Source organism: Miscanthus floridulus, chromosome 9 (assembly GCF_019320115.1).
Source record: "Miscanthus floridulus cultivar M001 chromosome 9, ASM1932011v1, whole genome shotgun sequence".
Taxonomy (NCBI): Eukaryota; Viridiplantae; Streptophyta; class Magnoliopsida; order Poales; family Poaceae; genus Miscanthus; species Miscanthus floridulus.
In genome coordinates this window covers 134,170,794-134,197,514 of record NC_089588.1, presented here as the reverse complement: position 1 = coordinate 134,197,514, position 26,721 = coordinate 134,170,794, and the positions used below count along the sequence as shown (strand labels likewise).

At 44.9% G+C, this 26,721-nt stretch overlaps 1 pseudogene; it reads left to right on the top strand.

The window, feature by feature from the left end:
- LOC136480998 (noroxomaritidine/norcraugsodine reductase-like) lies at window positions 1–24,904 on the top strand (annotated as a pseudogene).
- Window positions 24,905–26,721: the final 1,817 nt, after the last annotated feature.

Below are 26,721 nucleotides of genomic sequence, written 5' to 3'. Positions count from 1 at the left end.
ATGGCTGGAGGTGATCTCTCGACGACGAGGATGAGCGCGCTGACAAAGGGTTTTAATCAAGTCGACGACGAGGATGAGCGCGCTAACGAGGACGATGAGCGTGGAGGACGACGAGGATGGCCAGAGGTGATCTCTCGACAACGAGGATGCGACGGGTATGACAACGAGCGCTCTGACAAAGGGGACGACGATGAGCGCTCCGCTGAAGGGGACGACGAGCGCACGGCGAGGTGTGCGAGCGCGTGGAGCCGGGGACAAAGCTGGCGACAACGAGGACGAGGATCAATGATGGCGATGAGGCCACGGTGGAACCAAATCAGATCTAGGTGAGGGCGAGGATGATGGCGGCGGATCTGGGTCTAGGCGCTGCGCACGAATGGGAGAGGCGCGAGCTGGGCCGCTGGCGGAGATGGCGAGAGACGGGAGAGGCGCGTGGAGGCGGCTGGAGGCTATGGGGAGCGGCGGCGGCGCGGTGGCTCTCGGGCGAAAGAATGAAGACGATGGATGGGGAGAAGACGAGGCGATATATATTTGGTGGATCTTTAGTCCCGGGTGAAGCCACGGCCCGGGACTAAAGAACCTTTAGTCCCGGGTGATGGTAAAGTGAAGCCACGGCCCGGGACTAAAGAACCTTTAGTCTCGGGTGATGGTAAGAACCCGGACTAAAGGTCTGACCTTTAGTCCCAGGTGCAGCCATGACCTAGGAGTAAAGTTATTTTTTTGGCGGGCCGCGAAAACGTAGCCCACCATTAGTCCCGGTGGTTGATCGACCGGAGTAAAGGTGGGCTGCAGTTGGCTTTCTGCCAGTTTTAGAAGTTTTTCCCTTTTTTATTTATTTCTTTTATATAAATATGAAGAGAGTTATTAATTGCCTAATAAATAAAATATCATCCAAAAAATTATAATAAATATTCCTGGACTTGGTTTTGCATTATTATACACAACAAAAATTTGTAACCTAAACTCTTTTGTTTTACTGTATAAATATTTAACATAGTGCAAAATAATAATTACAATTTGCACCATGCAAAAATATACTACTTGATTAAAATCATTAAAACTATTACTTTATGATAGAAAATAGGTTTTCACATCTTATTAACGTTGATCATTTGGTTTTTCATCACACATTCTCCACGGGAAATCCACCGTCAAGCAGAAAATTCATTTAAACCGTAGAAAATATGAAAACACCGACAAAAAAATCTGAAGTCACAATTATTACATAATAGGTCTAATACATCACTATATATATATCAAGCGGGCACAGTAGTGAATTTCTTCTTAACGTATATCCCTTGGTTATGATCGCGCCGTAACCATGGAGTGTCCTCATTATTTAGCTGGATGCTTGGGTCTTTGTTCACTATGAAGGGTGGAATTCGGTCATCCTTTTCATAATCTTCTGATATGTCTGATTTGTCTTCAATTCTGACGATGTTTCTTTTCCCTAAAAGAACTGTGGCGCTTTGGCTCATTGATTGGGTCGTTGTTGTTTTTCCCTCTCTTCGGTTTTGTAGACATGTCCTTGACATATAACACCTGATTCACATCCTTGGCAAGGACGAACAGTTTGTCTTTGTACCCAATATTGTTGAGGTCCACGGTTGTCATTCCATACTGGTTGTCAACTGCTACCCCGCCTCCAGTCGCCTTTACCCATTAGCACTTGAACAAAGGTACCTTAAAAGTAGGTGCATAGTTTAGTTCCCATATCTCCTCTATGCGGCCATAATATGTTTGCTTATTTCCATTAGGGTCGATGGCATCTATGCGGACACCACTGTTTTGGTTGGTGCTCCTTTTTATCTTGGGCTACTATGTAAAATGTATTCCCATTTATCTCATACCCTTTATATGTGAGGATATGCCACGATGGTTGCCTAGCCAACAAATATAGTTGCTCATCAATACTCTCATCACCCTGACATTGTTTTTGCAACTAGTCGCTGAAAGTTTCCATGTGCTGACGCGTAATCCAAGCTTCAGACTTCCCTAGAAACTCAGATCAGAGCAACTCTTTTATGTGTCTCGATATACGGATCTGCCAAGGAGGAGTTTTGTAGAACTGTGTAGTGTGCTTTATTAAAATAATTGTCCTGCATACCAATATATGTTTTCTTTCCTAGTGTCCCATTTCCACTTAGTCTCCCCTCGTGTCACGATTCAAGAACACCAATCGGGTCAAGGTTGGGAATAAAGTCAACACAAAACGCAATGACCTCCTCTGTTCCATAGCCCTTGGCGATGCTTCCTTCTGGCCGCGCACGGTTGTGAACATATTTCTTTAGGACTCCCATGAACCTCTCAAAGGGGAACATGTTGTGTAGGAACACAGGACCGAGAATGCTAATCTCCTTGACCAGATGAACTAGGAGGTGTGTCATGATATTAAAGAAGGAAGGAGGGAACACCAACTCAAAGCTGACAAGACATTGAACCACATCATTCTATAGTTTAGCTAGATCCATTGGATCGATTGCCTTCTGAGAAATTGCATTGAGGAATGCACATAGCTTCACGGTGGCTAGACGTACATTTGGAGGTAGAATTCCTCTTAATGCAACTGGAAGCAATTGCGTCATGAGCATGTGGCAGTCATGGCACTTTAAGTTTAAGAATTTCTTCTCTGGCACATTTATTATACCCTTTATATTCAAGGAGAATCCAGATGGTACCTTGATGCTTGCTAGGCATTCAAACATGCTTTCCTTCTCTTCTTTGCTAAGAGTGTAGCTGGCAGGACTTAAGTAATGGCGTCCATCATCTGTCTTCTCTGGATGTAGGTTGTCTCGTTCTTTCAAACATCGCAGGTCCTGTCGTGCTTCAAGTGTGTCCTTAGGCTTCCCATACACACCCATGAAGCCTAGCAGGTTCACACAAAGATTCTTCGTCAGGTGCATCACGTCGATCGCGCTACGGACCTCTAGGACTTGCCAATAGGGTAGCTCCCAAAATATGGACTTCTTCTTCCACATGGGTGCGTGATCGTCGACGTCGTTCGGAACAGGTTCGCTACCATGTGCCTTTCCAAATACTACTTTCACATCCTTGACCATATTGAGTACATCCTCACCAGTTCGGTTGCCCGGCTTGGTCTGGTGGTCTGCCTTACCTTTAAAATGCTTGCCTTTCTTTCTTAGGGGGTGATTCGCAGGAAGAAATCGACGATGGCCAAGGTACACGACCTTTTGACATTTTTTCAAGAATATACCTTTAATGTCATCGAAACAGTGCGTGTATGCATTATATCCCTTGTTTGATTGTCCTAAAAGATTACTTAGAGTAGGCCAATCAATGATTGTTACGAACAACAATGCTCGCAGGTCCAAGTGCTATGACCAGGGAGGAAGGTTGTAGATACATAGAGTAATAGGACAAGTGCTATGACTACTGCTCTGCTCCCCGAAAGGATTCATACCATCCGTACTTAAAGCAAACCTTAAGTTTCTTACGTCATTTGCAAACTCTGGGAATTCTCTATCGATTGCTCTCCACTGGGACCCATCAGCAGGGTGTCTCAACATATTGTCTACCTTACGGTCTTCTTTGTGCCATCGCAATAACTTTGTATGGTCTTTGTTTCTGAACAGACATTTCAAGCGTGGTATTATAGGAGCATACCACATAATCTTGGTAGGGATTTTCTTCGTGGGACGTTCGCCCTCAACATCACCAGGGTCATCTCGCCTGATCTTATACCACGATGCATGACATACCAGGCATGCATCTAACTTCTTGTACTCCTCGCCATGGTAGAGGATGCAGTCATTAGGACATGCATGTATCTTCTGGATTTCTAATCCCAAAGGGCAGACTACCTGTTGTGCTTCTTACGTAGTGACGGGCAATTCGTTATCCTTCGGAAGCATCTTCTTTTGGATTTTCAGTAACTCCCCAAATCCCTTGCCATATACATCATTCTTTGCCTTCCATTGCTGCAATTCCAGTGTGGTACCCAACTTTTTCTGTCCCGCATCACAAGTTGGGTATAGCAATTTCTTGTGATCCTCTAGCATGCGCTCGAACTTGATCTTCTCCTTTTCACTTTCGCATTCTCTTTGTGCGTCATGAATGGCCTGACCAAGATCATCAGCGGGCTCATCTTCTGCCACTACCTCTTCTTCAGCTTCCCCCATTGCAGTATCATTGAAGGCACCATATTCAGCAATAATGTCATCATTGTCCCATTGTTCTTCACCTTCTTCCATTACAACCCCGGTTTCTCCGTGCTTCGTCCAACAAATATAGTTTGGCATGAAACCGGACTTCAACAAGTGTGAATGAAGACTCCTTGAGCTATCATATTCCTTCAAATTCTTACATATGGCACATGGGCAGCACATGAAACCATCACGTTTGTTTGCCTCGGCCACACGTAAGAAAGAATGCACGCCCTCAATAAACTCTTGGGAGCGGCGATCAACATTGTACATCCAATGCCGGCTCATTTGCATTACATGACATACATACCATATTAAAACCTAGAACATAATTAGTAAATTATATGACATGCATGCCACCACACAAGGTATTAATTTATGAAAGTCTCGCTACAATGTAGACAATCCCAACTACCACTAAAAAAACTAAAGCTAAAATGCACTTCAGCAGCATAAGGATTTCGTGACCAATCCTAACTAAAACAGACAGATCATGTGTTTGTTCAACATCTATGGGCTTCTTCCGCAGGATCACTGCCTCATCAGCCGCCATAGCTGCCTGTGCAAGAGAGTTTTGCACGTGTTCAACATACTCTTTCTCCCAGTACCAGCCTGAACATCCAGTGCCATCCCACTGAAATTAAAACAAAAATTAGAACTTTAATCACAATCATCATGAAAATAAGTATAAATTAACCATAATCATCAAATGCGACAAAATAACTCACATTGCAATCCGAACACTTGTAGAAGATACGGCCCTTATTGGGACACTCCTTCCTCACCCGGTACTCCATCACAATCTTCTCCTCACACTTGCCGCATGCAATGAGAGGGAGGTCTGGCCTCAAGTCGCTTTGGAACCCGATGAGAGGTCGAGGACCCAAAAGCAGTTGACATCTACTCTCTATACTCATTTTTAATATAATATAAATTTCTCATTTTATAAACAAATAAAATTAAAAAACTCTAAAATTCTCTATATCTCTAAACCATGAAGTGTGCTATGCATGCTAGAAATAAAAGCTGAATACTAGTTTTGAATAACTACTTTAACCTTCCTTCATCCAAATATGCAAACTTTAAAGTGATTTCGAGCTTAAATGGCTTACAAATAGAAAAATCCACCATAAAAAACCACATATATCTAGTCCACAAAATGAGATATGCTACTGACGAAACATGAGAGTATAAAGTTGATAACCTTTAGAACCGAAGAATCAATGGAGGAATCGAAGAAATCTTGTGATTACCGGCGATGACGAAGAAGAGAGGCCGGCGATGAAGCAAGAACACTGAGCTCGAAGTGGCTCGGGCTTAGGGAGGAAGAAGGGCTATATAGGAGGGGACCTATAGTCCTGGTTAGAGACAGAAACTGGGACTAAAGGTCCCTTTCTAGTCCCGGATGGAGCCTCCAGTCGGGAGTAGACTTTTACTCCCGGTTGGAGGGACCAATCGGGAGTAAAAGTTAATCTTTAGTCCCGGTTGGTAGCTCCAACCAGGACTAAAGGTCCCCTGTAGCAAAAGCCTACCGCAGTAGCCGTTGGGCAGGGGCCTTTAGTCCTGGTTAGAGCTACAAACCGGGACTAAAGGTCTCTCTAGTCCTGGGCGCGAAAAATACCAGGACTAAAGCCAAATTTTGAGCGGGGTCAAAGGTCGTTTCTCTACTAGTGGACCGTGCTGATCACCGGGAGCAAGGGAATCGGGCACGCCATCGTGTAGGAGATGGTAGGGCTTGGAGCTCATGTCCATACGTGCTCCCGCAACGCCATGGAGCTGGAGGAGTGCCGCCGGCGGTGGGCGGAGGAGAAGGGCATCCAGGTCACCGTCTCCGTCTGCGACGTCTCCGTGCACGCCGAGAGGGAGGCCCTCATGGACACCGTCAAGGACGTCTTTGCCGACAAGCTCGACATCCCTGTAAGCTCAGATATGATTTGAGTTGCCCACGAATCACAAGCCTGATGTCATTGAACTGACACAGGATCAATCGGCATGCAGGTGAACAACGCGATGCAAGTGATCGTCATGCCAGCGACGGAGTGCATGGCAGATGATGACTACTCGCGGATCATGGCGACCAACCTAGAGTCGTGCTTCTACCTCAGCCAGCTCGCGCACCCGCTCCTCCGCAACACCTCCATCGCCGGCGTTGGAAGCATCGTGCACATCTCCTCCTTGGTAGGCTGCCTTGCCATTCCAGGGGCTGTTCTTTACAGCACTGCCAAAGGTACCCATTTCCATTTTGGTTAGAGCACCTCTACGAGTATCTAAAAAATACTAAAAAACAGTTTTTCCAACCTTTGCAAAATATATTGGAAGACAACCTTTACAAAATTTACTAGAAGATAAAAAAAAGCTAAAGCTCCAATAGTTTTTAAAATCTTGCCTAAAAGATAGAAGGTAATTTTATATCAGCAATCCTAAACTATTTTTAAATCACACTAACCATATTTATACTTTATTTCTCTCTTGTACATTTGCATCAGAAACCTGTCCCACTTTTTTTTCTTCCCCACGTCCTTCCACCATAGATTGGGGTGACCATATACGTGTGCATAACTTTAAGCGTGTGGGGGTGGTTTTTTCAAAGTGCCAAAAGATTGAGAGGTGGGTTTGAGAGTTGCTGGATATGAGTTTTCTCAATCTAGCTAAAATTTCTAGATTGGGAGACTCTTTTGGATACTCTTGGAGATGCCATTAAGAGGTACCCATTTCTTGGAGCATCTTTTAAAGTAATTTTTAGTCTAACTCGCTAAAACTTTAATGGGCATTGCTAGAGCATGTGGGTGTAGGATTTGGAGGTTTGGCGCGCACACCTCTTGCACAGCAGTATTTGGTCGCAAAAAACACAACAGCTCTTCTTTCCTGACTCCGGCGCCCTCACCCCCACCGCCAGCACCGCCCCGCCGCGATGAGCTAGGGTTTTGCGGAGAGCGGCGTCACCTTATTCCCCTCCCCCAGCCCCGCTGCCGCCATGGCCGCAGCCACAACCATGGCCAGAGCTCCCCCACCCCACCCACTTGACCAGGCCGCCGCCAACTCCCCTAAACCACTCGTCGGCCATCTCCGCCGCCTTGCTAGCCTTCCCTCCCCCTAGTTGGCCCCTTCTATAACCGCTGGAGTTGGGGAACACGGGTCATCGTGGCTCACCAGAACCCTAGAAAGCAGATTCAGGAGGAGGAGGAGAGAGGACGAGGCCTACCTGGCGCAGATCCACCATCGTCGCGGTTGCATTCGCCATGCCCACGTGCTGGGAGGAGGTGGGGCGTGGGCGCGGGCACGGGGAGGTGCTCACCGGAGAGATAGATAGATAGACACAGAGAGAGAGAGAGGAGAGGTGTGCCGTGTGTGGGAGAGTGGGGATGGGGTGTGCGGGCGGTAGCACCAAATCGTGCGCGCCTGTAAAGTAGCATTAGGGAACTTTAATTATTTGAATGGCCATTGTTTTAAATAAAAATTCCTCTCTATATTTTATCAAACTCCAACCATTTGTCTATATCTTTTGTGTACTCTGGAGAGCCAGCAATAGCCTTCATTTTTACCTAGTGAGACAAGCAATTATGTTTTTTGCGAACATGCACCGTAGTGCAAGTGAGCAATTAAGAACAAAGAATGTTAATATTTGGAAATGTAATTAAAAAAAGCTGTTGGAGAGCATTTTTGTACCAAGATCTCTATCTCTATTCATATACATATGAACAATATAAAGAGACTCTTGAAATTACAAATTTTTTACTCAATATATGTGCAAAAGATGTCATATCTCCTAAGGAAGGAAGATTCTACTGATTTAACCTCATATATAACCAAACAAAAACATTATAACAATACAAAAGAATTTTATTCCAAGACAAATAGTTGATGATGTCCTTACTCCAAATATTATTCTTCAATGATGAAATGGCATCACAGGAGGGATGAACCAACTCACAAGGAGCCTTGCTGTTGAGTGGGCCTGGGACAAGATTCTTGTGAATTGCGTCGCACCACACTACGCCAGATTTGCACATCACTGCCGGCATCATCACTGCCGAATTTGTGAGAACCGGCAGTGATGTACCTTCACTGCCGGTTATGAGTTTGAAAATGAAAAAATGATTGGGGCTGGGCTAAAACCGGTAGTGAAGGACCACATCACTGCTGGTTTGTGGCTTGAACCAGCAGTGTTTTGGTGGCCACTCATCACTGCCGATTTAAGCCAAGAGCCGACAGTGATTGGGCTCTATCATTGTCGGTTCATGCCAAGAGCCGACGGTGATAAGCCTACAACACAAAAAGGCTGCAGCCATCCTCTCATTTCTCCTCTCTTCCAACCTGAGAACAGAGGCGTGCGTTTGGACCCTTCCCTCCATTGTTGTGGCTGCTCTTCACCTTGAAGCTAATGCTTGGATTTTGAAGAATGGCTTGATCTTTTTGCTTTAAGGTTAGTAACAAACATCCACTCATTTGATTTTGTTACTTAATTAGCTTCGTTTTGATGGCTACATTGCTTGATTTTCATTCTAGTTCTTTCTCCATTCTAGAGAGCACTTTTCCAATTGGACATTTGTGCAAGGCTCAAATTGTGGTGAATCCATCATCCAAACTGTTGGTGTCCATGAACACATTTAAATTCCTAGCTAATTATTCCATGGTGGTCAAGATCATCATTGTTAGTATGTGATGCTATAATTAGTTCTTAGAAGTAGAGTAGAATAGATGTTCTTCATTATTGCGTAATAATTGTTTTTTACTACGATTTTCAATTTCCAGGGCGGGGCTACCAATTTCAATTTTCCAATAATTAGTGTACAATAATGTTTTCTAAAAATGGTACTTTCGAGCTACAATTGTTGTTCATGAAGCTTGATTTCTTATTAATTCTTTGTAATTATTGTCTCAGTATTTTTTTGTGCAGAGATGGATCGAGAGTGGATGCATCTGTCCCGAACGAACAAGCGGTACATGCATGGCGTTACCCAGTTTATCACTGATGCCAAAGCCCATGCTAGGAATGGGAACCTTGTCTTCTGCCCATGCAAAGATTGCAAGAATCATAGGAACTTTCATCAAATTGAGTCTATACGATCGCACTTAATTACCAGGGGGTTCATGCCAAACTATATGATATGGACTATGCATGGTGAGGTTGGTGTGAATGATCTGCAGGAAAACGATGACGATGTGGACATGCCTGGCGTAGCCATCCATGATGCTGACAAGGAACCCAGTGTCAATACAGAACCTATAGCCACAGTTAATAATGTGTTTAGGAACACGCTAGCTGACGACACCAAGGATAACGATGGCAATTCTCAGCTGCTACATAATGTAGAGACCGGATGTCTTAGTGAAAGACAGCTGAGAAAGCTAGAGAAAATGAGACAAGATGGCAAAACACCATTGTTTAGGAATTGTCCAATGAGCAAACTAGAAGCCGACATCATGTTGTTAGAGTTCAAAACGACAAATAGATTGAGTGATAAAGGCTTTGATCAGTTGTTAGGTATAATATGGAAAAAGTTCCCAGAAAAAAATGAGTTGCCAGAAAAGACATACTTGGCCAAGAAAATAATCTGCCCCATCGGCCTCGAGGTTGAAAAAATCTACGCGTGTTCCAATGATTGCATATTGTACCGTGGAGAAAAATACAAAGACTTGGACATGCGCCCCAAGTGTGAAGCTCCACGGTACAAGGAAGGACCGTCAGATGAGGGTACCAAGACAAGCGGAGGTCCCATAAAGGTCGTTTGTTATTTCCCTATAACTCCCCGGGTGCATAGGCTGTTTGCATGTGCAAAGTCAGCCAAGCTGTTGCGCTGGCATGGCGAAGAGCATAAGAAAGATACAATGATGAGGCACCCCGCCTGATGGGCATGACTGGAGGACTATCAATACTATGTTCTATAAGGGCATAGGTGGAGAGGTAAGGCACCTTTGGTTTGCTTTGAGCACAGATGAGATGAATCCTTTCGACTAGGTTAGAAGCAATCATAGCACCTAGCCAGTGATGCTCTGTATATACAACCTTCCACCTTAGGTCTGTATGAAGAGGTCGTACATCCAGATGCCACTACTGATCCAAGGGCCATGACAACCTGAGAATGACATCGATGTGTTTCTGGAACTAGTGATCGATGAACTAGTGGAGATGTTTGAAAATGGTGTGCCGGATGTTTGGGATGAGTACAAAAAGGAACATGGCATGATCAAGGGAGAACTTATCGCTACAATCACTGACCTGCCAGGTCGAGGTTCGTTGTCCGGAGAGAAGACAAAAGGCTATACTGGATGTGTCGAGTGCTTGGACGACACTGATGTGGTAAATCTGTCAAATAACTCAAAGATAGTTTATATGGGACTAAAGCGACCGTAACGCATAAGAGGGGGGGGGATGAATTAGGCAACTTCAATATTCTAACACCAAAACTCTAGCCTCTTTTTCTAACCCTAGCAAAACCAATGCAATCGATAAACTATCTAGATGTGCAACTATGGTTTTGCTAGTGTGTTGCTATCTCTACCGCAAACTTAGTAAAGTAATCAATGTAAATGCAGAAGCTAAAGAGCAAGGTAGAGATATGCAAACTCCCATCGATGACTCCTGGTATTTTTACCTAAGGTATCGAGAAGCGCGCAAGCTTCCCCCTAGTCCTTGTTGGAGCCCCTCGCAAGGAATCCCTCGCAAGGGACCAAGCTCCCGATCGGGTAACTCCGTGGATAGCCTCAGGCCTTCCCCACACGCAAGTGGGTCTCCGACGTGCCTTCTGGCAAGCCTCTCCTGGATGCTCCCCACCGTCTTCACTATCAAGCTTCCGGCCGAAATGCCAGCGTGCCTTGTTCCCTCCGGTACACGGTGGCGGCCACACCACAAACGCGGTTGGTGTGATCTCCCAAGACTTCAAGCCCCTCCGATGTACAACAATGGAGCTCGCAAGCACCGAGTGGTAAGAGGTATGCAAACCTCACTAAACACTAGGCCTAAACCTAGAGCAAGCGCATGCAGCGGTGGTCTAATTCAACCTAAGCACTTCACAAAGCACCTACGCTAATCACCTAATGAATCACTAAGCTCTATGCAAGTGGAGATCACTAAAATGGTGTATCAACACCCTTGGTATGTTTTCTCAGCTCCACTATACTCAAATGGCCGGTTGGGGGTTGTATTTATAAGCCCCACTTAGAAAGTAGTCGTTGGGGTCGAACTCCTGCAATTCTGCTACTGACCGGACGCTGAATTGTCCTGACCGGACGCGTCCGGTCGTCCCGACCGTTGAGCCGGCAATGTGCTGATCGGACACTGGCCAGCGTCCGGTCGCCTGCCACCGGACATGTCCGGTCGTAGATTTGCTGCTCTGGAACCTCTCTGTACTCGATCGGACGCTGCTTCCCTGCGTCCGGTCGGTTTTACCGCCCGCGTCCGGTCGTCCCAACTGCAGAGCCGGTCCAGCAACCGGTCGCCTCTGCGAGCTCAGTTTCTTCGCGATCTTGCATACGGCTTGGTTCCAATCTTCATGCTTGGACTTTGCTTGATCCCTTGGGTCTTCTCTTATGCTCCTAAGGTCTTGCTTGAGGTGTTGATCATCGGATCATCACATCGCCTTCGTCCAAGTTACGTCTTGCATCCTATTGAACTACAAAACAAACACTTGCAAATTGATTAGTCCAATTTGGTTGTGTTAGTCATCAAACACCAAAATCCAAAGTAAATGGGCCAAGGGTCCATTTTCCTTACAATCTCCCTCTTTTTGGTGATTGATGCCAACACGACCAAAGCAAGCAAATAAAAAGAATTTGGAAGTTAAAAACTACCTACTTGCTAGGATGCAATGCAAAGGGCAAGTTTATTTGATACTTAAAGATACCAATTGAAATCATATATGATATTTAGGGATACCAATTGAAATCAATTGTAAGATACCAATTAAAACTAAATGAAAGGTTATCTTGCCCTTGCAAAAATCCCCATGTGGCATTATGGATTCCTACAAATTTTACCAATTACTTAGACTAATCCATAATCCACTTTCCTCCCTTTCTCGGACCATTACCACTTGTAGACATTGCCCTTGCAAAAATCCCCATGTGGCATTATGGATTCCTATAAATTTTATCATTACTTAGACTAATCCATAATCCACTTTCCTCCCTTTCTCGGACCATTACCACTTGTAGACATCAACTTGATGCTTGCCTTTGGTCCTTCAAATTCTCCCCCTTTGGCATCAAACACCGAAAAGGAAGACATTAGTAGCACAAGGGAGGGTCAAATTTCGTGATCCTTTGTGTATAGAGTGAAATGGATCACAAAATTTGACTCTCACATTATATAGACTAAGCTCCCCCTAAATATATGCATACATATGGTAGAAAGCAAAGCATATGTATAATTAGCAATTTATTGCACAAGAGAGTTTAATCTATATAATGTATGGAGAAAGCATATAAATATGAAATGAAATCAACATGATTATGCCAATTGAAGAATGATGCTTAACTCCGGGGACTCCAATTTCCTTACAATGAGACTACTACACATGTGATAGGTTTGAAAAATTGATACCATTTGAAAGAGTTTTAGTCTCAAAGTATCCAAGTTGTAGAATTACTCCCCCTAAATATGTGCACACAAATGTAGAAACTTTGTAGAAATCATGCACATTGATTTTAGAATAAAAAATACCACTTGAAAGATGACATCTCATGAATGTGAGAATCATTTTCAAAAAGATATCCGGGAGAGATTATCTATAATTTGGACTTTGGCACATATTAGATGAACAATAGTAAGACAAGCTATGTGCCGTGCTCCTAAACAATTTTAAACCATGTAGGATTGCTCCAAGGAATAAGAATGTAACTGAGCAAGCCTACCATATGAAATACCTAGTGTATGCATGACAAAAGATATAAGCATGCAAATGCAAACCTAGGCATGAAGAGTAACTAGATGCTTAAAGATACCAATTGTAGGGAAATCTAATTACAAGATGTACCAATTAAAAAGTAATAACATCTAGTTACCTAACATGGGAAGCGGAATTTGGGTCCATAGTATTCACTAACCCACTTGGCAATGATTTTGTCCATTATGATGCACCCCATGAAATGCACCCACACTTTGCCAAGTCTCCAAATTCCCGGAGGTCTGTTGGACTTCACACTTCCCTCTCGGGATCCAAACCTTCTTGGTGCTCTTCATGTTTGAAATGATTTCCTTTGGCACCCAAAAGTGTTTGACCCCATTGTTGGCTTGCTTGTTCACCTTGATGGCCACCACCTTGTCATTTTTCTTCTTCTTCAAGAGATAAGGTGTGGAGGCCTTCTTGTCCACCTTGTTGGTGTAGGTGTTGGAGATCTTGCTTGTTTGCTTTTTCTGCTTCTTCTTTGCTCCTCCCCCATTCTGCACCTTGCACTCATAGGACTTGTGACCTTCCTTGTGGCACACGTAACAAACCACTGTTTGTCCTTCATCAAGCTTCTTCACTCCCTTGATGGTGTTATCTTGATGAAGTTGGGTTTGCTTGGCCTTGCCTTTTACTTGAGTCAAGTCCTTGGTGAGGCGAGCTACTTCTTGCTTCGAGTTGCTCATTCTCCTTTGCAACCTCTTGTGTGCATGTATCTACAACAACTTTCTCAACACAAACTTGGTTGCACAAAGGTGAGTCTAAACATAAATCATTACAAGAAGTAGAGGCATCCTTTTTAGACATGTTAAAGATAGAACTTTTCTTTTTAGATGCCTTGATGGGGGTTGTGCTAACGGCTTCAAGATTAGCAACTTTATTAGTTAGCTCATCACAATGTTTGCACATGGTTTCCATTTTAGCAAGCAAACTATTATATGCTTCTTGTGAGCTAGCTAACTTTTCTTTTAATTTTTCATTTTTCTTTAAGAGTTGCTCATCATAGATTGTGCATGCATTTGTTGTTGCACTAGTCTCGAGTTTCTCAATTTTAGTAGATAGTTCAACATTGAGATTAGCAAAGTTCTCATATTGTTCAAGCAAGGTTTTGTATGCTTTTTGTGAACTATCTAGCTTTTCTTTTAAACTTTTGAGCTTCTTATGTTGACTAGTGCAAGCTTTAGCATAATTAAGATTTTCTTGCACAAGTTCATGATAAGAAGGCATATCATCATCACTATCACTCTCACTAGAGGAAGAGCTTTCGTTACCTCGTGCCATAAGGCACACACGAGAAGAGCTTGATGATGAGTGCTTGCGGCCTCGCCTCTTGTGATGGGTTCTTCTTCACTTGAAGAATCATCCCATGATCTTATTGATGTGAGGGCTTGCTTCTTGCATGCCTTCTTCTTTGTCTTGGGTGTGGGCTTGTTTGGACAAACTTTGACAAAGTGCCCCAACTCGCCGCATCCATAGCATCCTCTCTTTCTTTGCTCCTTTCTTTGATTTGTGAAAATGAAATCTTGAATTTGGATGGGTACACCCTTGACATTGAGCCTTTGGATCATCTTCTCCACCTTGTTGATCACTTTGATTGATTCTTCATCAAGATCGGAGGTGGAGGAGGAAGATTGATCATCACTTGAATCTTCATCATCATCATCATCGTCCTCATCTTCTTCTTCATCTTCACTTGAGGAACTTGAGCTTGAGCTTGTCTCAACTTGCTTGCCCTTCATCTTCTTTTTCTCCGCTACAAGCGAGAGCTTTGCCTTTGCTTGATGAAGAAGCTTCTTCTTGACCCATCTTACTGTGACATTTCATATGCCACTAACTTGCCAATGGCTATGCCCGGGGTCATGTTGCTCAAGTCCTCCATGTTGTGAAGGATGGTGATGATGCTTGCATATTTCTTTTTGTGGTAGCATAGAGATGATCTTCCTCATGATGTCCGCATCATCTAGCTTTAATAATCCTATAGAATGGAGCTCATTGATAATTAGATTCAAATGAGAATACATATCACGAACAAGCTCATCATCATTCATAGTAAAGGAATCATAGTTTTGCTTTGCTAGACAATGTTTTTGCTCACGGATATTGCTTGTGCCATCATGGAGCTCTTGGAGTTTTAACGAAATTTCATGTGCCGTATTTAAAGTGAATACTTGGTTAAAAACATCCATACTAAGTGATTCAAACAAGCAATTTTTAGCTCTAGCATTGAAGTGCATTTCTTTTTCATCACTCTTTGTGGGTTTTTCAGGATTCTTAATGAGTTTCATCCCATCACAAGTGACTCTCCATACACCCAAATCAACCGCCTCAAGGTGGTAAGCCATTCTAGCTTTATAGTATGGGAAGTTAGTGCCGTCAAAGTGCGGAGGCCTAGCGGTATCCATCCCAACCACTCTAAATAGCGTCGACTCAACGGCGGTTAAGCCGAAGGTCCAAAATGAGCCAACCGTCTCTGATACCAATTGAAGGGACCAGTGACGCCTAAGAGGGGGGGATGAATTAGGCAACTTAAAATTCTAACACCAAAACTCTGGCCTCTTTTTCTAACCCTAGCAAAACCTATGCAATAGATAAACTATCTAGATGTGCAACTATGGTTTTGCTAGTGTGTTGCTATCTCTACCACAAACGTAGTAAAGTAATCAATGTAAATGCGGAAGCTAAAGAGCAAGGTAGAGATATGCAAACTCCCGTCGATGACTCCTGGTATTTTTACCGAGGTATCGAGAAGCACGCAAGCTTTCCCCCTAGTCCTTGTTGGAGCCCCTCGCAAGGAATCCCTTGCAAGGGCCAAGCTCCCGATCGGGTAACTTCAGTGGATAGCCTCAGGGCCTTCCCCACACGCAAGTGGGTCTCCGACGTGCCTTCCTGGCAAGCCTCTCCTGGATGCTCCCCGCCGTCTTCACTATCAAGCTTCCGGCCGAAACTGCCGCGTGCCTTGTTCCCTCCGGTACACGGTGGCGGCCACACCATAAACGCGGTTGGTGTGATCTTGCAAGACTTCAAGCCCCTCCGATGTACAACAATGGTGCTCGCAAGCACCGAGTGGTAAGAGGCATGCAAACCTCACTAAACACTAGGCCTAAACCTAGAGCAAGCGCATGAGCGGTGGTCTAATCAACCTAAGCACTTCGCAAAGCACCTATGCTAATCACCTAATGAATCACTAAGCTCTATGCAAGTGGAGATCACTAAAATGGTGTATCAACACCCTTGGTATGTTTTCTCAGCTCCACTATACTCAAATGGCCGGTTGAGGGTTGTATTTATAAGCCCCACTAAGAAAGTAGCCGTTGGGGTCGAACTCCCGCAATTCTGCTACTGACCGGACGCTGAATCGTCCTGACCGGACGCATCCGGTCGTCCTGACCGTTGAGCCGGCAATGTGCTGGTCGGACGCTGGCCAGCGTCCGATCGCAGATTTGCCGCTCTGGAACCTCTCTATACTCGATCGGACGCTGCTTCCCTGCGTTCGGTCGGTTTCGCTGCCCGCGTCCGGTCGTCCCAACTACAGAGCCGGTCCAGCGTCTGGTCTAGTGTCTGGTCGCCTCTGCGAGCTCGTTTCTTCGCGATCTTGCGTACGGCTTGGTTCCAATCTTCATGCTTGGACTTTGCTTGATCCCTTGGGTCTTCTCTTGTGCTCCTAATGTCTTGCTTGAGGTGTTGATCATCGGATCATCACGTCGCCTTCGTCCAAGTTACGTCTTGCTTCCTATTGAACTACAAAACAAACACTTGCAAATTCATTAGTCCAATTTGGTTGTGTTAGTCATCAAACACCAAAATCTAAAGTAAATGGGCCAAGGGACCATTTTCCTTACAGGGACACCGTAGGTTCCTACCTAAGGGTCACCCTTACCGCAGGAACAAAAAAATATTTCAACGGTACTATTGAGAAATGCTTACCTCCAAAATATCGAGACGGGCCTGCAATACTTCGAGAACTCAACAAACTGGAGGTTGTCCTTGGGAAGGGGGACAATGTAGTAGTAGCGCCTAATGGGAGCGTTTGGAAGAAAAAAATCGGTTTTTTGGAAACTACCTTACTGGCCATTTCGGAGTGTATGCCACTGTCTTGATCCCATGCACATCACTAAAAACGTGTGCGCTAACACTCTTAACACCTTGATGGACACCAGGGGGACATCGAAGGATTCACTAGCCACACGCCTAGACATGCAACACTTGGGACTCAGGAAGGAGTTGCATCCTGTGGAGCTAGAGAATGGCCAGTTCGAACTTCCAGTTGCGTCGTGGACATTGAAGAAGGAAGAAAAGCGTGCGCCTATTACTTTCTTCAATGAACTCAAAGTCCCGACGGGCTACTGTGCGAACCCGAAGAGGCTAGTGAACATGAGAGAACTCAAGTTCAACTATGGCCCTATGAAGGCCCATGACTGTCATGTCATTATGACTCAGCTGCTTCCTATTGCCCTGCATGGTATCCTCCCCCCAAAGGTCCGCGCCCCAATCATAAAGCTTTGCTCGTTCTTCAACACGATCTCAAAAAAGGTCATTGATGTGTCCACGCTAGAGCAGCTGCAGCGGGACATAGCCGAAACTCTCGTTAGGCTTGAGATGCATTTCTCGCCGACTTACTTTGTGGAGGTGGAAGACAAAATCTATTGGGTCCAAGATGAAATTCACCCTCTTTTGTCTCATTCAGGCACACAGAAAAATATAATAAATAAAAAAACTGATCAGAAAAACCTAAAATCCTGTGTGGGGTCTTAATTTGGGTGTACAAGCTTGCCAAAAAAATTTCAAGCCATTTCGACATAGGAATACATATGCTTCTATTTATTCAGTATATAAAAGAAATTTTTAATACATATAAACATCATGGTCGGTTTCAAAAAACCGACATTGATGAGAATAAACCAACAGTGATACTGGTTATCACTATCGGTTTATTTTAAAAACCAGCAGTGATATTTAAAAAATTAAAAAAAAATTGTGCCAGCCCTCGGGTTCGAGCTCGGGTCTCGGGATGCAGAGTTCAGAGACTTAACCGCTGCGCTAGTATAGGATGTGTGCTTAGGGTTATTTACTTTTTCATTTTGACCTTGAGGCCGCTTAATAAATTATAAAATAGAACAAAAAAATTTGGGCCGCCTGCGACTCAAACATGGGTCTCGGGGGCTAAGTTGAGGGGTGTTAACCGCTGCGCCATTAGGAGGAGTTCGAAACAAAACAAAAAGTTATCCTACTTAACACCTAACTTAACACCAAACTGCTACACCACATCACTATCGGTTTGGGGAATGACCCTGGCAGTGATGTACCCCATCACTGTCGGTTTACAATCAAAACCAGCAGTGATGAGATATTTCCCTAATTAAATTAATAATTTATAAAAAAACAAACAAATTTGGGCTGTCTGGGACTCGAACACGGGTTCGGGGGCTTGGTTGAAGGGACCGTTGAGACAGTCGGAGGAGTTTGAAACAAAACGAAAAGTTATAATACTTAAGACCTAACAGCTAAACCATATCACTGCCGGTTTGGAGAATGACCCGGCAGCGATGTACAACCATCACTGTCGGTTTGGGGAGTTACCCGGCAGTGATGTACCCCCATCACTATCGGTTTCGACTTACAACCAGCAGTGATGAGATACTGGTATAAAAGAGGCGTGGGTTGAAATTATCCAAATTCATTTTAAGCCCGCGCCAACCCCTCCCCCCGCGCCGCCGGATAACCACCCCACGCCGGAGCACCACCCCATGCCATCCACCGCCCCACGCCGGAGCATTGCCCCACGTCAGAGCACGCCCCACGCCGTCCATCGCCCCAAGCCAGAGCACCACGCCGTCCATGCCCTCATTCATCATCCACGACGCCGGCCGTGCCCCTCCTCCTTCCCGGTGAGTGCATTCAGGAGCACTCCCACCGTCGAGGCCTTCAGGAGCGCGCGGACAACTGCATTCCCTCCCCCACGGTGAGTGCGTGGCTCACTGCCCGCTGTGTGTTTGATGAAATGCCCACGGTGTTAGGGCCTCATAGTAGCGCTTCTCCCTACTGGTTCCTACCTTCCACCACCTATGGCTAGTAACACTGCTGATTTTTTTGTATCACCCACATCACACGTATAATCATGGTCATCTCAACTCCATCTTCCGTGAGTATTAGTGGTCTCCTTAGACCACGTAGGCTCGGATGCCAGGTAAACGAAAAAAGTAGGGACCTCGGTGGCTTCGTGGATTGCTAGATAGAGCACGAGATGAGTAAAGTGACCGAATCACAAGACGACATAACATGGAGTGGTTGGGACAAGAAGAAAGTGACAAATATACACTATGTTAGGAAAAATTAGTTCTAATACATCCACTCCTATGTGTATTATAGTTTTTTAAGACAGTTGATAGTGTATGCCAACATTGATGATGTTGTTAGGGTATGTTTGTTTGTTCAGGCAAGAATCCCAGGCATCCGATTTTTAAATGTCTAGAACGAAAAATAAAGAACTGCCTTGTGACTTCGGAGAGCATTTGCTGGTTTTTTATGAGCTTTCTAGCATCCTTACTAAGATAGTCTTTTCTAGCAGATTTTAGATGATTACTGATGATGATGTATTGTGTGATCTTTATACAAACACTGTAGCTACGTATTTGATGTTCAAGTACAAATTTGTGTGCTCTCGCCTCTCTGTCAGTCAGGAGAAGAAATGATACATTTCAATGGCACAGACATGCACTAGCATCCCAAAAATGCATCTAGTTGATTTTTTTAATTTCCTGGAAGATGTGGTTTTCTATTATTTGTTCATCAACCCTTTTACAGCAAAAGCCCCATTGACATACCTACAAATATTGTTCATTTGAGCAGTGGTATCCATAGCCTCATGTTTCATGTAGATTTCGATATAACAGTGTGTGGATTACCAATGCATCAACGAGAGGTTTTTTTTAGATACTAATGGCAATGTAAAACATGACATAGATAGGTGACACTTGAATAAGTGTATTTTATTAACATATGACTATATAAGTCAATTTCAGCTTCCTCCAAAATTCATAAACCAATCGGTATACTATGACTATTGGGAGCAATGAAGAATTTGGTTATTCATCTTGCACATGAGCAATACTGACAATGTATTGCCGAACAATGTTCTTACTCTTAAGCTTCCCTAGTTTAGTAAGTTACTATTACCACTTACCACATGCCTAATTTACTTAAATGTATAGGCAACCATGGCATGGTATGTAGTGCATGTTGGTCACATGCTTGGGATTTATCGAACCTGGGAAGATTGCTATGCTCAAGTCAATCGCTACCCTGGTAATTTGCACAAAAAGTACAACACAGAAGCTAAAGCTTTGAGGGCCTACTATAGTCATCCGGTCTACCTTGCAAACCATGGGCAACCAGCCTACTATGGTCCAATGAATGCAAACCATGGCCATTCGCTGGCACTGGAGATTGAAGAGAAGCCACCCGCCAGAGATGTGAAGATTAGGAGAATTGCTCCTTGGTCTTGGAAAGATTTCATGCTTTTATTTATGGCTATGGTCATTACTTTCCTTATTTGGAAGTTGATGTAGGCTTAGTTTCGTAGAACAGTAGGTGGACTTTGTTGTATGTGGTCAATCAAACAATGAATTTGTTCTAGGTGAATATATGCTATTATTTGACTCTGTTGTATGTGGACTTATTATTAGACTTTGCATTAAACATATTATATATATATAAATATATATATATGAACATATGCTACTAGTAGTTGTCCACATCCAAAACTAATCACGATCGTGTCACAGCCATGACTCATCATCGCCTGTTACCCCATCGCCGAAGAACAGATCGGCAACAAGAAGCGGCTTATATCGCTAGGACAGGAGAGCCACATGATCCGACAAACGGTGACGGTGTCAATCAGGACAGTGAGAACGAGCAGCCATGGACCCCGTCCGGCCTGCTCGATTTGGGTCAAAATGACCAAGATGGCCAGGTTACTTTGGTATCATGTGACTATATAGCCACACACGCTAATCAATTGAGAGGGTCATAGCTTACTTGGTGTCTCTAGCAGGAGCCTCCGCCGGCCGAGGAGCCAGAGGGTTCGGGTAGCAGGAAGGCCAGATCCAAGTGAGGCGTGTCAAAGAATCCTGTTGGTAGGAATGCACACTGGCACATTACTGAGTTCGATGAATTCGGGGATCCACTCTCACCTCCTATAGCTTTGACCAAATATAAGACTATCCTCGGGTTACTTGTTAGGGACTTCATCCCGATTAGGTACAGGAAGTGGATTGGGAAAGATGATGACTCGTGGAGGGTTCCTGAAAGTGAGAAGGATTACATATGGGATGTCAAGATCCCAGAGTATTTCACTTTCCCAAGGGAGTATGATAGGGAGTTAGTCATGAAAAAAGCAAAAGAAATCATGGGGACATGCTTCAAGAATTTCAAGGGGACATTGTACAAGAATTTTGTCCTCCAAAATAAAGAGGCAGATTTCGATGGTGGACAGTTTAGCAAGCAGAAGGACTTCTGACAGGATTTCAAGGAATACAGGTTATCCGAGGAGTACTTAGAACTGAGCAGGAAGAATAAGGAGAACTCGCAGAAAGCGACAAATCCTCATTATCTTGGCTCTCGTGGCTACGCCAAAAAGATGCCAGAATTTGAAGCAGAACTTCAAAAGATGGATCGCCTTGTTGAGGAAGGCGTTCAGGTTGAGACCGCCGATTGGGAGCCCAGATCGGTAATATACTGTATGGGGAGGAATGTATGGCATGCCGAGGATGAGAGCTTTAGCTCCATAAATGAACCCATGAGAGAACTCATCCAGAGGATCTCCTAGGTAACTGAGGAGGTGAGGCAAGGGACTGTCACTTCTAATAGGGAGAAAGACGTGCTCACCCAAGCACTCGGAACCAAGGAGCACCCTGGTCGCACTAGAGGAACCGGTGTTGTTCCTTGGAAACTAGCATTCCCCCTAGAATCTAACACTTACCGAAGCCGCTCGAGGGGTAGAGCGGAACAAGAGGTAGAGTATTTGAGGCGACTAAAAGAGATGGAAGACATAATGGAAGCACAGATTGAGGCGACTGTTGAAGCGCGAGTCGAGCAAATTTTGCTACCAAGGGCTCATGAGTACCACAAAACCCTACTCCTACTGCCTTTAGCCCACAGTTTAGGGCTCGTAGCAGCTGCGGATCGACCCCTGCTCGACGAAGAAGAGATGAATGTGCCTCACCCTGGTGGACGACATCACTGAACCCGTCAATGTCAAGTTGTACGCCCATCAGGAATGGACAAAGGACAAGGTGGCACTTGGCCAGGCCTGGCCTGCGGGAGATGGACAACTAATGGCCACCCAATTCCACAGGGGTACGCTCGCGTCACCATTGATAGAATACTTGATAAGAATTATAACAAGATACCCATTGAGTACCCCGTAGCAGGAAGACAGGCCGAAACTTGGTCAAAACAAGGGCTCTCAAGTGGCCTGGCACAAGCGCTTCATTAAGCTTGACCAATCAATTGTCCTCTGATGATGAGGACGACTGTGAGCCTTCACCCACCTGCGATGATCACTCACCATCTCCCAACAGAGATCACTCCCCTCCTCATCCGGAGCCATCACCCCCGAGAAGACATAGGTCTCCTATTCCTCCTTGTCTGACTCCATCTTCATCAGCCCCGAGAAAAGAGACTCCTCCTCCTCCTCCTCCTCCATCTTCATCAGTGCCGGGAAAACATAATTCTCGTCGTCATCCTCCTCCTCCTCTACCTCAGCCCAAAACAAGATCAAGGACATCCTCGCAGTGGCAGAAAAAGGTCCTTGGATTCGGTCGCTAATGCTCCCAAAGTGGACCAACAAAAAGAAAAAGGTCGTTCAGTGGCAGCGTTACCACCTTGATGAAAGAAAAATTTACAGCACACATCTCGAAGAAAGATTGTGTTAGTTTCTTCAATCTATGTGCCTCACTGCCTTCGTATTTGTTGAAGTCCGAATTCGAAAGGCAATCACAGAATAAATACGCTACATGGATGTGACGTGGAAGACCCGAAATATAGATTGATTGCTGTTTTCGATGAATTCACGATGAAGAACAAAACCCAACTACTTCTAGCCTACAACTGCGAGTATGTGTTCTCGGCTTTTAATTTTATGCTTCTTTTCGTTAAGATTATTCGATAATTAGGATTTTGTGATTGCAACAACCATTTCGTCTTCATTTGTGTCAATCTTGCTAAAAATCTGATCGAGGTGTGAAACTCGAAGAAAAAACCATTTCATTATCTGGATGCACCGGTGGCAGTGCTGAATTAGTAAGCGATCCTAATAACATATTATTTTCTAATCACATATACCACTTTCTAATGTTTCTCCCTTTAATGTTGCTCAGTGTCCGAAGAAGACATATCGGTGGGACGCAGGTCCTATTCAAGGTTGTCGAAATGGAGGGGAAGTACCTATCACAGCCGGCGGGAAACAATGAGTGCGGGTTTTATATAATGTGGGCAATGCTTCGCTACATCGGCGGGAAATCGGAAGAAACCGATAAGTTGGTGTGTATAATCCCCATTTCATTTATGTCTGTTAATAATTCAACAAAATGATTTACAGTTCCTCTTTGGATATCATTTTTTTGAACGACAGCGCAAGAAATATAACCACGAAAGGTTGTTAGACATGGATATCATTGCACTGCAATCGGAGCTGGCAAAATTCATCTTGGCTGAGGTATTGAAAATAGATGGAGTATTTTCCATTGCACAATCCATGAAGTACAAGGACCAGTATGGTCCAGAGCGGCTCGTCAGATTATTGTAAGAAGTCCGAGAAGCATTGCACAATCTGTGAAGTCCGAGAACATTTTTTTATTTTGAGGGATCGAGATCTGGATAAGAACGTTTGAATTGTAACCATAACATTTGTAATGTTTAATATTGATGGACATGTCGTCTACGTAGCATATATAAAGCGAAACCCGATTCCACGAAAAAATATAAATTAAAATAAATTATAAAACAATAAAATACGAATGGATCCTCACTGCCGGTTAGCAAGAAACCGACAGTGTTGTCGTAACCATCACTGCCGGTTAGCAACAAACCGGCATTGTTATCGTAACCATCACTGCCGGTTAGCAACAAACCGACAGTGTTGGCTTGCTCAACACTGCCGGCTTGAGCCATGAACCGACAATGATGGTTACGACAACACTGCCGGTTTGAGCCATGAACCGACAGTGTAGGCTTACTCAACACTGTTGGCTTGAGCCAAGAACCAGAAACTCTTGATGCAACCTTCACTGTCAGTTGGGACTATAAACCGGCAGTGTTATTTAACTGGACACTGTCGGGTGGACCCAGAAACCGACACTGTTGCCTGTAGATCAGTGTCGGTTTTTAAGAACCGACAGTGATATCAACCCCCCATAACTGCCGGTATGCCACTGTCGGTTCAAAATCCGGTAGTGAAAGGGGTTTTTGAACCGACAGTGATGTCCATATCTGGGGTAGTGCCAGGGATGGTCATGACTGACATGGTTATTAAAAACGTACGTACGTGAGATGGACAGCATGGACCACTCATTTCATTGTTTCTCTTTCTTTCTTTTTTCATTGTTACTATTTTGTTTACCATGGGTTAGAGGTCGATCAGTTCTCAATGCTCTTCGCCGTAGTGATCTGTCTTTGAGTTATTGGCAGGTAGCAAACTCGGAGGCCATCGAGCACGAACCTCAGCGTATTCCACTGCGTCGCGTCGGGGAGCCGGCGGAGGTGGCGTCGGTGGTGTCGTTCCTGTGTATACCGGCGGCGTCCTACGTCACCGGCCAGGTCATCTACGTCGACGGTGGCCGATCCATAAGCACTTGACTCCACTAACCACCATATATACATTCCCGTGGTGTAGGGGAATATACGTACGTGTTCTACGTGTAATCGGAATAAATCCATTATACTCATGAATAAAAAACAGTAATGCTCAGGGTCAGGCGTCTGTATGATCGGACACCGCTTCCTGGGTCTAGGCGCACTACCGGCCCAACACAAGCCTGCCTTATCCTCTCTATGTTTCCCCATCTCTCTTTAAAATATTTTCCTACTTGCTCGCCCATCGTATGCTCCGCAGCGGTCAGCGGCCATCTGCCCCTGCCCCCCGCACGCCATGCGGCCATCAGCCCGCCCCACTCCACATTCACCACAGCGGCCATCTCCCCCGCGCGCCCTCATTCTGTGTTGTTCGCTCCTTGCTCCTGCTCGTCGCGCACCCCACCCGCTCCTCTCGCTCCTTGCTCCCGTAGTCCCACCTGTTGCGTGCCCACCCACGCTGTCAATCACGACGCCTGCCTTTTCTGGTGCTGGTGGTGCTGTCGCGCCCCTCAGGTCGGTCCCAATTGAGCAAAGGGCACCCACGAGCACGACCCGTGCTAGTGGTGCTCGCGCGCTGCCGCTCGGCACCGGCTCCCACTCCGATGCCGGAATCACCAACCCTGGATGTATGCTCCAAGTGTTTTAGATGTTATCAGAAGTATGATGCAAGTGTTTTATGTGGATGTTGCATATATTGCAAGTATTTCAGAGGCATGTTTCAAGCGTTTGTTCAAAATGTTTCATCTATTTCAGACATATGTTGCAAGCATTTTTTATCTGGATGTTGTACATGTTTCACACATACATTGCAAGAGTATGTTCGAAATATTTCAGTTGTTTCACGTTGCAACAAGTGTTTTTCATGTTTCTTGTTGCAAATGTTTTATCTTGATGTTGCATATGTTTTACACATATGTTGCAAGTATATGTTCCAACTGTTTCATCTGCTTTAGAAGTAGTGTTTCATGTTGCCAGTGTTTCGTGTTTTAGAGGTATGTTTAGAGAGTCATGGGGGCTCGGCCCGAGCGCTGGTGGAAGGGGCGTGACAAGCCGGACGATGGCGGATGGGGCGCATGGCGCGCCTAGGGTCCTGTGGACGGGGCGCCTAGGATCCTCATCCCGGCTCCTAGGCCCCGCTGCCGTGGAGAGAGAGAGAGAGAGAGAGAGAGAGAGAGAGAGAGAGAGAGAGAGAGAGGGGGGGGGGGGGGGGGTCAGGGGAAGGAGCAGCGGGCGTGGGGCAAGGCGAGGTGGACAAGAGCGGGGTATGCGTTCGTGACGGGACGACGAGATGGACGCGTATGGTCGCGTGCGTGCAGCTGCGAACAGCGCAGCGGCAGGCAGGCTGACGACCGAGCGTTTTCTGTGTGGCCGTTCTGCTTGGCCGTTTGGTGGGAGTGTGACCCGGTTACCGTGTAACGGAATCCTATCCTATCGAATGTCCGGGCGACAGCAAGTTCCATAAAAATATGATTGAAAAAAAAACTGCATTGCGAGGAGGTGAGTGGACGTTCCACAAAGAGCGTTCCAGCAGGCTCGCACTCAATCAGCCAGGCGAAGAAGCAGTGGCATTGGCATTTGGCGAGCAAGAAAAACAAAATCATGTAGAAAATTGGATTCTTGTGCACATGGCGATCCCGCATGTAATAGCAATTTGTGTTTTTTTATATCCCTATCAAACTAACATGTGGGCCGCTACTGATATGTTGGTTTGTGTATATATGGATGATATGAACAATTTGTATGTATCTATATTTAATTTAACAATTGAAAGCGATATTTTTTCTTATGTTTCACGCTCTCATTGTCCCCTAACAATTTTT